This window comes from Chiloscyllium punctatum, chromosome 20 (assembly GCF_047496795.1).
Source record: "Chiloscyllium punctatum isolate Juve2018m chromosome 20, sChiPun1.3, whole genome shotgun sequence".
Lineage (NCBI taxonomy): Eukaryota > Metazoa > Chordata > Chondrichthyes > Orectolobiformes > Hemiscylliidae > Chiloscyllium > Chiloscyllium punctatum.
In genome coordinates, this window is record NC_092758.1 from 76,533,837 (window position 1) to 76,550,435 (window position 16,599).

Below are 16,599 nucleotides of genomic sequence, written 5' to 3' on the forward strand. Positions count from 1 at the left end.
CAGGACTGGGTCACAGGAATCAAGACTAGGTCACAGGGATCAGGACAGGGTCACATGGATTAGGATTAGGTCACAGTGATCAGTACTGAGTCACGGGGATCAGGATTTGGTCACGGGGATCAGGACTTGGTCACGGGGATCAGGACTGTGTCTTGGGATAAGGACTGGGTCACAGATCTCGGGACTGGGTCACAGGAACCAGGACTGGATCACGGGGATCAGGACTAGGTCACAGGGATCAGGTTTTCTTCTCGGGGATCAGGACTGTGTCACAGGGATCAGGACAGGGTCACGGGGATCAGGATTGGGTCACGGGGATCAGGACTGGGACACGGGGATCAGGACTGGGTCACGGGGTTCGGGACTGGGTCACAGGAATCAGGACTAGGTCACAGGGATCAGGACTGGGTCACAGGGATCAGGTCTGGGTCACAGGAATCAGGACTAGGTCACAGGGATCATGACTGGATCACAGGGATCAAGACTGGGTCACAGGAATCAGGGCAGGGTCACGGGAATCAGGGCAGGGGCACGGGTATCAAGGCTGGGTCACGGGGATCAGGACTGGGTCAGAGGGATCAGGACTGGGTCACAGGGTTCGGGATTGGGTCACGGGAATACGGACTGGGTCACGGGGATCAGGACAGGGTCGCAGGAATCAGGACTGGGTCATGGGAATCAAGACTGGATCACAGGGATCAGTACTGGGTCATGGGAATCAAGACTGGGTCACGGGAAACAGGACTGGATCACGTGAATCAGGACTGGCTCACAGGGATCAGGACTAGGTCACAGGGATCAGGACTGTGTCACAGGGATAAGGACAGGGTCACAGGGATCAGGACGGTGTCACTGGGATCAGGACTGGGTCACGGGGATCAGGACTGGGTCACAGGGATCAGGACTAGGTCACAGGGATCAGGATTGGGTCACAGGGATCAAGAAGGGGTCACGGGAATCAGGACTGGGTCACAGGGATCAAGACAGGGTCACAGGAATTAGGATTGGGTCACAGGGATCAAGAAGGGTTCACGGGATTCAGGACTGGGTCACAGGGATCAGGACAGGGTCACAGGAATCAGGATTGGGTCACAGGGATCAGGACAGGGCCACAGGGATCAGGACTGGGTCACAGGGATCAGGACTGTGTCTTGGGATAAGGACTGGGTCACAGGGATCAGGACTGGGTCACAGGGATCAGGACTGGGTCACGGGAATCCGGACTAGGTCACGGGGATCAGGACCACGTCACAGGGATCGGGACGAGGTCACGGGGATCAGGACCAGGTCACGGAGATCAGGACTGGGTCATAGGATCAGAACAGGGTCCCGGGGATCAGGACCAGATCACAGGGATCAGGACTGTGTCACAGGGATCAGGACTGGGTCACCGGGATCAGGATTGGGTCACGGGGATCAGGACCAGGTCACGGGGATCAGGACGAGGTCATGGGAATCAAGACTGGCCCACAGGGATCAGGACTAGGTCACAGGGATCAGGACTGTGTCACAGGGATCCGGACTGAGACACGGGGATCATGACTGGGTCACAGTGATCAGGACTCGGTCACAGGGATCAGGACTGGGTCATGGGAGTCAGGACTAGGTCACGGGGATCAGGACCAGGTCAAGGGGATCAGGACGAGGTCACGGGGATCAGGACCAGGTCACGGGGATCAGGACTGGGTCATGGGATCACGACAGGGTCACGGGGATCAGGACTAGGTCACAGGGGTCAGGACTGGGTCAGAGGGATCCGGACTGGGTCACCGGGATCAGGATTGGGTCACATGGATGAGGACCAGTTCACGGGGATCAAGACTGGGTCACGGGAATCCGTGCAGGGTCACGGGAATCAGGGCAGGGTCACGGGAATCAGGACTGGGTCAAGGGGATCAGGACTGGGTCACAGGGATCAGGACTGTGTCAAGGGAATCAGGATGGTGTCACAGGGATCAGGACTGGGTCACGGGAATCTGGACTGGATCACAGGGATCAGGAGTAGGTCACAGGGATCAGGACTGTGTCACAGGGATCAGGACTGGGTCACAGGGATCAGGACTGTGTCACGGGGATCAGGATTGGCTCATGCGGATAAGGATTGGGTCACGGGAATCAGGACTGTGTAACGGGGTTAAGGACTGGGTCGCAGGGATCAGGACAGGGTCACGGGGATCAGGATTGGGTCTCAGGGATAAGGACGGGGTCACGGGGATCAGGACTGGGTCACAGGGATTGGGACTGGGTCACAGGGATCAGGACTGGATCACAGGGATCAGGACTGTGTCACTGGGATCAGGACGGGGTCACGGGGATCAGGACTGGGTCACAGGAATCAGGACTGGATCACAGGGATCAGGACTGCGTAACGGGGTTAAGGACTGGGTCGCAGGGATCAGGACAGGGTCACGCGAATCAGGACAGGGTCACAGGGACAGGACAGGGTTACAGGGATCAGGGCTTGGTCACAGGGCTCGGTACTGGGTCATAGGAATCAGGACTGGGTCACAGGGATCAGGACGGGGTCATGGGGATCAGGACTGGGTCACAGGGATAAGGATGGGGTCACGGGGATCAGGACTGGGTCACAGTGATCGGGACTGGTTCACTGGAATCAGGACTGGATCACGGGGATCAGTACGAGGTCACAGGGATCAGGACTGGGTCACCAGGTTCAGGACTGGGTCACGGGGATCAGGATTGGGTCACGGGGATCAGGACTGGGTCACAGGAATCTGGATTGGGTCACAGGGATCAGGAGAGGGTCACAGGGATCAGGACTGGGTCACAGGAATCAGGACTGGATCACAGGGATCAGGACTGGGTCACAGGGATCAGATCTGGGTCACCAGGTTCAGGACTGGGTCACGGGGATCAGGATTGGGTCACGGGGATCAGGATTGGGTCACGGGGATCAGGACTGGGTCACAGGGATCAGGACAGGGTCACGGGGATCAGAACTGGGTCACAGGAATCAAGACTAGGTCACAGGGATCAGGACTGGGTCACGGGGATCAGGACTGGGTCACAGGAATCAAGCCTAGGTCACAGGGATCAGGCCAGGGTCACAGGGATCAGGATTGGGTCACGGGAATCAGGACTGGGTCACAGGAATCAAGACTAGGTCACAGGGATCAGGACAGGGTCATATGGATTAGGATTAGGTCACAGTGATCAGTACTGAGTCACGGGGATCAGGACTGGGTCACAGGGATCAGGACTTGGTCACGGGGATCAGGACTGTGTTTTGGGATAAGGACTGGGTCACAGATCTCGGGACTGGGTCACAGGAACCAGGACTGGATCACGGGGATCAGGACTAGGTCACAGGGATCAGGTTTTCTTCTCGGGGATCAGGACTGTGTCACAGGGATCAGGACAGGGTCACGGGGATCAGGATTGGGTCACGGGGATCAGGACTGTGTTTTGGGATAAGGACTGGGTCACAGATCTCGGGACTGGGTCACAGGAACCAGGACTGGATCACGGGGATCAGGACTAGGTCACAGGGATCAGGTTTTCTTCTCGGGGATCAGGACTGTGTCACAGGGATCAGGACAGGGTCACGGGGATCAGGATTGGGTCACGGGGATCAGGACTGTGTCACAGGAATCAAGACTAGGTCACAGGGATCAGGATTGGGTCACGGGGATCAGGACTGGGACACGGGGATCAGGATTGGGTCACGGGGATCAGGACTGGGTCACAGGGATCAGGACTGGGTCACAGGGTTCGGGACAGGGCCACAGGGATCAGGACTGTGTCACTGGGATCAGGACTGGGTCACGGGGATCAGGACTGTGTCTTGGGATAAGGACTGGGTCACAGGGATCAGGACTGGTCAGAGGGATCAGGACTGGGTCACGGGAATCAGGACTAGGTCACGGGGATCAGGACCACGTCACAGGGATCGGGACGAGGTCACGGGGATCAGGACCAGGTCACGGAGATCAGGACTGGGTCATAGGATCAGAACAGGGTCCCGGGGATCAGGACCAGGTCACAGGGATCGGGACTGTGTCACAGGGATCAGGACTGGGTCACCGGGATCAGGATTGGGTCACGGGGATCAGGACCAGGTCACGGGGATCAGGACCAGGTCACAGGGATCAGGACCGGGTCACAGGGATTAGGACTGGGTAACCGGGATCAGGACTGGGTCACAGGGATCAGGACAGGGTCACGGGGATCAGTACGAGGTCACAGGGATCAGGACTGGGTCACCAGGTTCAGGACTGGGTCACGGGGATCAGGATTGGGTCACGGGGATCAGGACTGGGTCACAGGAATCTGGATTGGGTCACAGGGATCAGGACAGGGTCACAGGGATCAGGACTGGGTCACAGGAATCAGGACTGGATCACAGGGATCAGGACTGGGTCACAGGGATCAGATCTGGGTCACCAGGTTCAGGACTGGGTCACGGGGATCAGGATTGGGTCACGGGGATCAGGACTGGGTCACAGGGATCAGGACAGGGTCACGGGGATCAGAACTGGGTCACAGGAATCAAGACTAGGTCACAGGGATCAGGACTGGGTCACGGGGATCAGGACTAGGTCACAGGAATCAAGACTAGGTCACAGGGATCAGGCCAGGGTCACAGGGATCAGGATTGGGTCACGGGAATCAGGACTGGGTCACAGGAATCAAGACTAGGTCACAGGGATCAGGACAGGGTCACATGGATTAGGATTAGGTCACAGTGATCAGTACTGAGTCACGGGGATCAGGACTGGGTCACAGGGATCAGGACTTGGTCACGGGGATCAGGACTGTGTCTTGGGATAAGGACTGGGTCACAGATCTCGGGACTGGGTCACAGGAACCAGGACTGGATCACGGGGATCAGGACTAGGTCACAGGGATCAGGTTTTCTTCTCGGGGATCAGGACTGTGTCACAGGGATCAGGACAGGGTCACGGGGATCAGGATTGGGTCACGGGGATCAGGACTGGGACACGGGGATCAGGACTGGGTCACGGGGTTCGGGACTGGGTCACAGGAATCAGGACTAGGTCACAGGGATCAGGACTGGGTCACAGGGATCAGGTCTGGGTCACAGGAATCAGGACTAGGTCACAGGGATCATGACTGGATCACAGGGATCAAGACTGGGTCACAGGAATCAGGGCAGGGTCACGGGAATCAGGGCAGGGGCACGGGTATCAAGGCTGGGTCACGGGGATCAGGACTGGGTCAGAGGGATCAGGACTGGGTCACAGGGTTCGGGATTGGGTCACGGGAATACGGACTGGGTCACGGGGATCAGGACAGGGTCGCGGGAATCAGGACTGGGTCATGGGAATCAAGACTGGATCACAGGGATCAGTACTGGGTCATGGGAATCAAGACTGGGTCACGGGAAACAGGACTGGATCACGTGAATCAGGACTGGCTCACAGGGATCAGGACTAGGTCACAGGGATCAGGACTGTGTCACAGGGATAAGGACAGGGTCACAGGGATCAGGACGGTGTCACTGGGATCAGGACTGGGTCACGGGGATCAGGACTGGGTCACAGGGTTCAGGACTAGGTCACAGGGATCAGGATTGGGTCACAGGGATCAAGAAGGGGTCACGGGAATCAGGACTGGGTCACAGGGATCAGGACAGGGTCACAGGAATTAGGATTGGGTCACAGGGATCAAGAAGGGTTCACGGGATTCAGGACTGGGTCACAGGGATCAGGACAGGGTCACAGGAATCAGGATTGGGTCACAGCGATCAGGACAGGGCCACAGGGATCAGGACTGTGTCACTGGGATCAGGACTGGGTCACGGGGATCAGGACTGTGTCTTGGGATAAGGACTGGGTCACAGGGATCAGGACTGGGTCACAGGGATCAGGACTGGGTCACGGGAATCAGGACTAGGTCACGGGGATCAGGACCACGTCACAGGGATCGGGACGAGGTCACGGGGATCAGGACCAGGTCACGGAGATCAGGACTGGGTCATAGGATCAGAACAGGGTCCCGGGCATCAGGACCAGATCACAGGGATCAGGACTGTGTCACAGGGATCAGGACTGGGTCACCGGGATCAGGATTGGGTCACGGGGATCAGGACCAGGTCACGGGGATCAGGACGAGGTCATGGGGATCAGGACCAGGGTCACGGGGATCAGGACCAGGTCACAGGGATCAGGACCGGGTCACAGGGATTAGGACTGGGTAACCGGGATCAGGATTGGGTCTCAGGGATCAGGACGGAGTCACGGGGATCAGGACTGGGTCACAGGGATCAGGACAGGGTCACGGGGATCAGGATTGGGTCACGGGGATCAGGATTGGGACACGGGGATCAGGACTGGGTCACAGGGATCAGGACAGGGTCACGGGGATCAGGATTGGGTCACGGGGTTCGGGACTGGGTCACAGGAATCAGGACAGGGTCATGGGGATCAGAACTGGGTCACAGGAATCAAGACTAGGTCACAGGGATCAGGACTGGGTCACGGGGATCAGGACTAGGTCACAGGAATCAAGACTAGGTCACAGGGATCAGGCCAGGGTCACAGGGATCAGGTTTGGGTCACGGGAATCAGGACTGGGTCACAGGAATCAAGACTAGGTCACAGGGATCAGGACAGGGTCACATGGATTAGGATTAGGTCACAGTGATCAGTACTGAGTCGCGGGGATCAGGATTTGGTCACGGGGATCAGGACTTGGTCACGGGGATCAGGACTGTGTCTTGGGATAAGGACTGGGTCACAGATCTCGGGACTGGGTCACAGGAACCAGGACTGGATCACGGGGATCAGGACTAGGTCACAGGGATCAGGTTTTCTTCTCGGGGATCAGGACTGTGTCACAGGGATCAGGACAGGGTCACGGGGATCAGGATTGGGTCACGGGGATCAGGACTGGGACACGGGGATCAGGACTGGGTCACGGGGTTCGGGACTGGGTCACAGGAATCAGGACTAGGTCACAGGGATCAGGACTGGGTCACAGGGATCAGGTCTGGGTCACAGGAATCAGGACTAGGTCACAGGGATCATGACTGGATCACAGGGATCAAGACTGGGTCACAGGAATCAGGGCAGGGTCACGGGAATCAGGGCAGGGGCACGGGTATCAAGGCTGGGTCACGGGGATCAGGACTGGGTCAGAGGGATCAGGACTGGGTCACAGGGTTCGGGATTGGGTCACGGGAATACGGACTGGGTCACGGGGATCAGGACAGGGTCGCAGGAATCAGGACTGGGTCATGGGAATCAAGACTGGATCACAGGGATCAGTACTGGGTCATGGGAATCAAGACTGGGTCACGGGAAACAGGACTGGATCACGTGAATCAGGACTGGCTCACAGGGATCAGGACTAGGTCACAGGGATCAGGACTGTGTCACAGGGATAAGGACAGGGTCACAGGGATCAGGACGGTGTCACAGGGATCAGGACTAGGTCACAGGGATCAGGATTGGGTCACAGGGATCAAGAAGGGGTCACGGGAATCAGGACTGGGTCACAGGGATCAGGACAGGGTCACAGGAATTAGGATTGGGTCACAGGGATCAAGAAGGGTTCACGGGATTCAGGACTGGGTCACAGGGATCAGGACAGGGTCACAGGAATCAGGATTGGGTCACAGGGATCAGGACAGGGCCACAGGGATCAGGACTGGGTCACAGGGATCAGGACTGTGTCTTGGGATAAGGACTGGGTCACAGGGATCAGGACTGGGTCACAGGGATCAGGACTGGGTCACGGGAATCAGGACTAGGTCACGGGGATCAGGACCACGTCACAGGGATCGGGACGAGGTCACGGGGATCAGGACCAGGTCACGGAGATCAGGACTGGGTCATAGGATCAGAACAGGGTCCCGGGGATCAGGACCAGATCACAGGGATCAGGACTGTGTCACAGGGATCAGGACTGGGTCACCGGGATCAGGATTGGGTCACGGGGATCAGGACCAGGTCACGGGGATCAGGACGAGGTCATGGGGATCAGGACCAGGGTCACGGGGATCAGGACCAGGTCACAGGGATCAGGACCGGGTAACCGGGATCAGGATTGGGTCTCAGGGATCAGGACGGAGTCACGGGGATCAGGACTGGGTCACAGGGATCAAGACAGGGTCACGGGGATCAGGATTGGGTCACGGGGATCAGGACTGTGTCTTGGGATAAGGACTGGGTCACAGGGATCAGGACTGGGTCACAGGGATTAGGATTAGGTCACAGTGATCAGTACTGAGTCACGGGGATCAGGACTGGGTCACAGATCTCGGGACTGGGTCTCAGGAACCAGGACTGGATCACGGGGATCAGGACTAGGTCACAGGGATCAGGTTTTCTTCTCGGGGATCAGGACTGTGTCACATGGATCAGGACAGGGTCACGGGGATCAGGATTGGGTCACGGGGATCAGGACTGGGACACGGGGATCAGGATTGGGTCACGGGGATCAGGACTGGGTCACAGGGATCAGGACTGGGTCACAGGGTTCGGGACAGGGCCACAGGGATCAGGACTGTGTCACTGGGATCAGGACTGGGTCACGGGGATCAGGACTGTGTCTTGGGATAAGGACTGGGTCACAGGGATCAGGACTGGGTCACAGGGATCAGGACTGGGTCACGGGAATCAGGACTAGGTCACGGGGATCAGGACCACGTCACAAGGATCGGGACGAGGTCACGGGGATCAGGACCAGGTCACGGAGATCAGGACTGGGTCACAGGATCAGAACAGGGTCCCGGGGATCAGGACCAGGTCACGGGGATCAGGACTGGGTCACCGGGATCAGGATTGGGTCACGGGGATCAGGACCAGGTCACGGGGATCAGGACGAGGTCATGGGGATCAGGACCAGGGTCACGGGGATCAGGACCAGGTCACAGGGATCTGGACCGGGTCACAGGGATTAGGACTGGGTAACCGGGATCAGGACTGGGTCACAGGGATCAGGACAGGGTCACGGGGATCAGTACGAGGTCACAGGGATCAGGACTGGGTCACCAGGTTCAGGACTGGGTCACGGGGATCAGGATTGGGTCACGGGGATCAGGACTGGGTCACAGGAATCTGGATTGGGTCACAGGGATCAGGACAGGGTCACAGGGATCAGGACTGGGTCACAGGAATCAGGACTGGATCACAGGGATCAGGACTGGGTCACAGGGATCAGATCTGGGTCACCAGGTTCAGGACTGGGTCACGGGGATCAGGATTGGGTCACGGGGATCAGGATTGGGTCACGGGGATCAGGACTGGGTCACAGGGATCAGGACAGGGTCATGGGGATCAGAACTGGGTCACAGGAATCAAGACTAGGTCACAGGGATCAGGACTGGGTCACGGGGATCAGGACTAGGTCACAGGAATCAAGACTAGGTCACAGGGATCAGGCCAGGGTCACAGGGATCAGGTTTGGGTCACGGGAATCAGGACTGGGTCACAGGAATCAAGACTAGGTCACAGGGATCAGGACAGGGTCACATGGATTAGGATTAGGTCACAGTGATCAGTACTGAGTCACGGGGATCAGGATTTGGTCACGGGGATCAGGACTTGGTCACGGGGATCAGGACTGTGTCTTGGGATAAGGACTGGGTCACAGATCTCGGGACTGGGTCACAGGAACCAGGACTGGATCACGGGGATCAGGACTAGGTCACAGGGATCAGGTTTTCTTCTCGGGGATCAGGACTGTGTCACAGGGATCAGGACAGGGTCACAGGGATCAGGATTGGGTCACGGGGATCAGGACTGGGACACGGGGATCAGGACTGGGTCACGGGGTTCGGGACTGGGTCACAGGAATCAGGACTAGGTCACAGGGATCAGGACTGGGTCACAGGGATCAGGTCTGGGTCACAGGAATCAGGACTAGGTCACAGGGATCATGACTGGATCACAGGGATCAAGACTGGGTCACAGGAATCAGGGCAGGGTCACGGGAATCAGGGCAGGGGCACGGGTATCAAGGCTGGGTCACGGGGATCAGGACTGGGTCAGAGGGATCAGGACTGGGTCACAGGGTTCGGGATTGGGTCACGGGAATACGGACTGGGTCACGGGGATCAGGACAGGGTCGCAGGAATCAGGACTGGGTCATGGGAATCAAGACTGGATCACAGGGATCAGTACTGGGTCATGGGAATCAAGACTGGGTCACGGGAAACAGGACTGGATCACGTGAATCAGGACTGGCTCACAGGGATCAGGACTAGGTCACAGGGATCAGGACTGTGTCACAGGGATAAGGACAGGGTCACAGGGATCAGGACGGTGTCACAGGGATCAGGACTAGGTCACAGGGATCAGGATTGGGTCACAGGGATCAAGAAGGGGTCACGGGAATCAGGACTGGGTCACAGGGATCAGGACAGGGTCACAGGAATTAGGATTGGGTCACAGGGATCAAGAAGGGTTCACGGGATTCAGGACTGGGTCACAGGGATCAGGACAGGGTCACAGGAATCAGGATTGGGTCACAGGGATCAGGACAGGGCCACAGGGATCAGGACTGGGTCACAGGGATCAGGACTGTGTCTTGGGATAAGGACTGGGTCACAGGGATCAGGACTGGGTCACAGGGATCAGGACTGGGTCACGGGAATCAGGACTAGGTCACGGGGATCAGGACCACGTCACAGGGATCGGGACGAGGTCACGGGGATCAGGACCAGGTCACGGAGATCAGGACTGGGTCATAGGATCAGAACAGGGTCCCGGGGATCAGGACCAGATCACAGGGATCAGGACTGTGTCACAGGGATCAGGACTGGGTCACCGGGATCAGGATTGGGTCACGGGGATCAGGACCAGGTCACGGGGATCAGGACGAGGTCATGGGGATCAGGACCAGGGTCACGGGGATCAGGACCAGGTCACAGGGATCAGGACCGGGTAACCGGGATCAGGATTGGGTCTCAGGGATCAGGACGGAGTCACGGGGATCAGGACTGGGTCACAGGGATCAAGACAGGGTCACGGGGATCAGGATTGGGTCACGGGGATCAGGACTGTGTCTTGGGATAAGGACTGGGTCACAGGGATCAGGACTGGGTCACAGGGATTAGGATTAGGTCACAGTGATCAGTACTGAGTCACGGGGATCAGGACTGGGTCACAGATCTCGGGACTGGGTCTCAGGAACCAGGACTGGATCACGGGGATCAGGACTAGGTCACAGGGATCAGGTTTTCTTCTCGGGGATCAGGACTGTGTCACATGGATCAGGACAGGGTCACGGGGATCAGGATTGGGTCACGGGGATCAGGACTGGGACACGGGGATCAGGATTGGGTCACGGGGATCAGGACTGGGTCACAGGGATCAGGACTGGGTCACAGGGTTCGGGACAGGGCCACAGGGATCAGGACTGTGTCACTGGGATCAGGACTGGGTCACGGGGATCAGGACTGTGTCTTGGGATAAGGACTGGGTCACAGGGATCAGGACTGGGTCACAGGGATCAGGACTGGGTCACGGGAATCAGGACTAGGTCACGGGGATCAGGACCACGTCACAAGGATCGGGACGAGGTCACGGGGATCAGGACCAGGTCACGGAGATCAGGACTGGGTCACAGGATCAGAACAGGGTCCCGGGGATCAGGACCAGGTCACGGGGATCAGGACTGTGTCACAGGGATCAGGACTGGGTCACCGGGATCAGGATTGGGTCACGGGGATCAGGACCAGGTCACGGGGATCAGGACGAGGTCATGGGGATCAGGACCAGGGTCACGGGGATCAGGACCAGGTCACAGGGATCTGGACCGGGTCACAGGGATTAGGACTGGGTAACCGGGATCAGGACTGGGTCACAGGGATCAGGACAGGGTCACGGGGATCAGTACGAGGTCACAGGGATCAGGACTGGGTCACCAGGTTCAGGACTGGGTCACGGGGATCAGGATTGGGTCACGGGGATCAGGACTGGGTCACAGGAATCTGGATTGGGTCACAGGGATCAGGACAGGGTCACAGGGATCAGGACTGGGTCACAGGAATCAGGACTGGATCACAGGGATCAGGACTGGGTCACAGGGATCAGATCTGGGTCACCAGGTTCAGGACTGGGTCACGGGGATCAGGATTGGGTCACGGGGATCAGGATTGGGTCACGGGGATCAGGACTGGGTCACAGGGATCAGGACAGGGTCATGGGGATCAGAACTGGGTCACAGGAATCAAGACTAGGTCACAGGGATCAGGACTGGGTCACGGGGATCAGGACTAGGTCACAGGAATCAAGACTAGGTCACAGGGATCAGGCCAGGGTCACAGGGATCAGGTTTGGGTCACGGGAATCAGGACTGGGTCACAGGAATCAAGACTAGGTCACAGGGATCAGGACAGGGTCACATGGATTAGGATTAGGTCACAGTGATCAGTACTGAGTCACGGGGATCAGGATTTGGTCACGGGGATCAGGACTTGGTCACGGGGATCAGGACTGTGTCTTGGGATAAGGACTGGGTCACAGATCTCGGGACTGGGTCACAGGAACCAGGACTGGATCACGGGGATCAGGACTAGGTCACAGGGATCAGGTTTTCTTCTCGGGGATCAGGACTGTGTCACAGGGATCAGGACAGGGTCACGGGGATCAGGATTGGGTCACGGGGATCAGGACTGGGACACGGGGATCAGGACTGGGTCACGGGGTTCGGGACTGGGTCACAGGAATCAGGACTAGGTCACAGGGATCAGGACTGGGTCACAGGGATCAGGTCTGGGTCACAGGAATCAGGACTAGGTCACAGGGATCATGACTGGATCACAGGGATCAAGACTGGGTCACAGGAATCAGGGCAGGGTCACGGGAATCAGGGCAGGGGCACGGGTATCAAGGCTGGGTCACGGGGATCAGGACTGGGTCAGAGGGATCAGGACTGGGTCACAGGGTTCGGGATTGGGTCACGGGAATACGGACTGGGTCACGGGGATCAGGACAGGGTCGCAGGAATCAGGACTGGGTCATGGGAATCAAGACTGGATCACAGGGATCAGTACTGGGTCATGGGAATCAAGACTGGGTCACGGGAAACAGGACTGGATCACGTGAATCAGGACTGGCTCACAGGGATCAGGACTAGGTCACAGGGATCAGGACTGTGTCACAGGGATAAGGACAGGGTCACAGGGATCAGGACGGTGTCACTGGGATCAGGACTGGGTCACGGGGATCAGGACTGGGTCACAGGGATCAGGACTAGGTCACAGGGATCAGGATTGGGTCACAGGGATCAAGAAGGGGTCACGGGAATCAGGACTGGGTCACAGGGATCAAGACAGGGTCACAGGAATTAGGATTGGGTCACAGGGATCAAGAAGGGTTCACGGGATTCAGGACTGGGTCACAGGGATCAGGACAGGGTCACAGGAATCAGGATTGGGTCACAGGGATCAGGACAGGGCCACAGGGATCAGGACTGGGTCACAGGGATCAGGACTGTGTCTTGGGATAAGGACTGGGTCACAGGGATCAGGACTGGGTCACAGGGATCAGGACTGGGTCACGGGAATCCGGACTAGGTCACGGGGATCAGGACCACGTCACAGGGATCGGGACGAGGTCACGGGGATCAGGACCAGGTCACGGAGATCAGGACTGGGTCATAGGATCAGAACAGGGTCCCGGGGATCAGGACCAGATCACAGGGATCAGGACTGTGTCACAGGGATCAGGACTGGGTCACCGGGATCAGGATTGGGTCACGGGGATCAGGACCAGGTCACGGGGATCAGGACGAGGTCATGGGGATCAGGACCAGGGTCACGGGGATCAGGACCAGGTCACAGGGATCAGGACCGGGTAACCGGGATCAGGATTGGGTCTCAGGGATCAGGACGGAGTCACGGGGATCAGGACTGGGTCACAGGGATCAAGACAGGGTCACGGGGATCAGGATTGGGTCACGGGGATCAGGATTGGGACACGGGGATCAGGACTGGGTCACAGGGATCAGGACAGGGTCACGGGGATCAGGATTGGGTCACGGGGTTCGGGACTGGGTCACAGGAATCAGGACTAGGTCACAGGGATCATGACTGGGTCACAGGGATCAGGTCTGGGTCACAGGAATCAGGACTAGGTCACAGGGATCATGACTGGATCACAGGGATCAAGACTGGGTCACGGGAATCAGGGCAGGGTCACGGGAATCAGGGCAGGGGCACGGGTATCAAGGCTGGGTCACGGGGATCAGGACTGGGTCAGAGGGATCAGGACTGGGTCACAGAGTTCGGGATTGGGTCACGGGAATAAGGACTGGGTCACGGGGATCAGGACAGGGTCGCGGGAATCAGGACTGGGTCATGGGAATCAAGACTGGCCCACAGGGATCAGGACTAGGTCACAGGGATCAGGACTGTGTCACAGGGATCCGGACTGAGACACGGGGATCATGACTGGGTCACAGTGATCAGGACTCGGTCACGGGGATCAGGACTGGGTCACAGGGATCAGGACTGGGTCATGGGAGTCAGGACTAGGTCACGGGGATCAGGACCAGGTCAAGGGGATCAGGACGAGGTCACGGGGATCAGGACCAGGTCACGGGGATCAGGACTGGGTCATGGGATCACGACAGGGTCACGGGGATCAGGACTAGGTCACAGGGGTCAGGACTGGGTCAGAGGGATCCGGACTGGGTCACCGGGATCAGGATTGGGTCACATGGATGAGGACCAGTTCACGGGGATCAAGACTGGGTCACGGGAATCCGTGCAGGGTCACGGGAATCAGGGCAGGGTCACGGGAATCAGGACTGGGTCAAGGGGATCAGGACTGGGTCACAGGGATCAGGACTGTGTCAAGGGAATCAGGATGGTGTCACAGGGATCAGGACTGGGTCACGGGAATCTGGACTGGATCACAGGGATCAGGAGTAGGTCACAGGGATCAGGACTGTGTCACAGGGATCAGGACTGGGTCACAGGGATCAGGACTGTGTCACGGGGATCAGGATTGGCTCATGCGGATAAGGATTGGGTCACGGGAATCAGGACTGTGTAACGGGGTTAAGGACTGGGTCGCAGGGATCAGGACAGGGTCACGGGGATCAGGATTGGGTCTCAGGGATAAGGACGGGGTCACGGGGATCAGGACTGGGTCACAGGGATTGGGACTGGGTCACAGGGATCAGGACTGGATCACAGGGATCAGGACTGTGTCACTGGGATCAGGACGGGGTCACGGGGATCAGGACTGGGTCACAGGAATCAGGACTGGATCACAGGGATCAGGACTGCGTAACGGGGTTAAGGACTGGGTCGCAGGGATCAGGACAGGGTCACGCGAATCAGGACAGGGTCACAGGGACAGGACAGGGTTACAGGGATCAGGGCTTGGTCACAGGGCTCGGTACTGGGTCATAGGAATCAGGACTGGGTCACAGGGATCAGGACGGGGTCATGGGGATCAGGACTGGGTCACAGGGATAAGGATGGGGTCACGGGGATCAGGACTGGGTCACAGTGATCGGGACTGGTTCACTGGAATCAGGACTGGATCACGGGGATCAGTATGAGGTCACAGGGATCAGGACTGGGTCACCAGGTTCAGGACTGGGTCACGGGGATCAGGATTGGGTCACGGGGATCAGGACTGGGTCACAGGAATCTGGATTGGGTCACAGGGATCAGGAGAGGGTCACAGGGATCAGGACTGGGTCACAGGAATCAGGACTGGATCACAGGGATCAGGACTGGGTCACAGGGATCAGATCTGGGTCACCAGGTTCAGGACTGGGTCACGGGGATCAGGATTGGGTCACGGGGATCAGGATTGGGTCACGGGGATCAGGACTGGGTCACAGGGATCAGGACAGGGTCACGGGGATCAGAACTGGGTCACAGGAATCAAGACTAGGTCACAGGGATCAGGACTGGGTCACGGGGATCAGGACTGGGTCACAGGAATCAAGCCTAGGTCACAGGGATCAGGCCAGGGTCACAGGGATCAGGATTGGGTCACGGGAATCAGGACTGGGTCACAGGAATCAAGACTAGGTCACAGGGATCAGGACAGGGTCATATGGATTAGGATTAGGTCACAGTGATCAGTACTGAGTCACGGGGATCAGGACTGGGTCACAGGGATCAGGACTTGGTCACGGGGATCAGGACTGTGTTTTGGGATAAGGACTGGGTCACAGATCTCGGGACTGGGTCACAGGAACCAGGACTGGATCACGGGGATCAGGACTAGGTCACAGGGATCAGGTTTTCTTCTCGGGGATCAGGACTGTGTCACAGGGATCAGGACAGGGTCACGGGGATCAGGATTGGGTCACGGGGATCAGGACTGTGTTTTGGGATAAGGACTGGGTCACAGATCTCGGGACTGGGTCACAGGAACCAGGACTGGATCACGGGGATCAGGACTAGGTCACAGGGATCAGGTTTTCTTCTCGGGGATCAGGACTGTGTCACAGGGATCAGGACAGGGTCACGGGGATCAGGATTGGGTCACGGGGATCAGGACTGTGTCACAGGAATCAAGACTAGGTCACAGGGATCAGGATTGGGTCACGGGGATCAGGACTGGGACACGGGGATCAGGATTGGGTCACGGGGATCAGGACTGGGTCACAGGGATCAGGACTGGGTCACAGGGTTCGGGA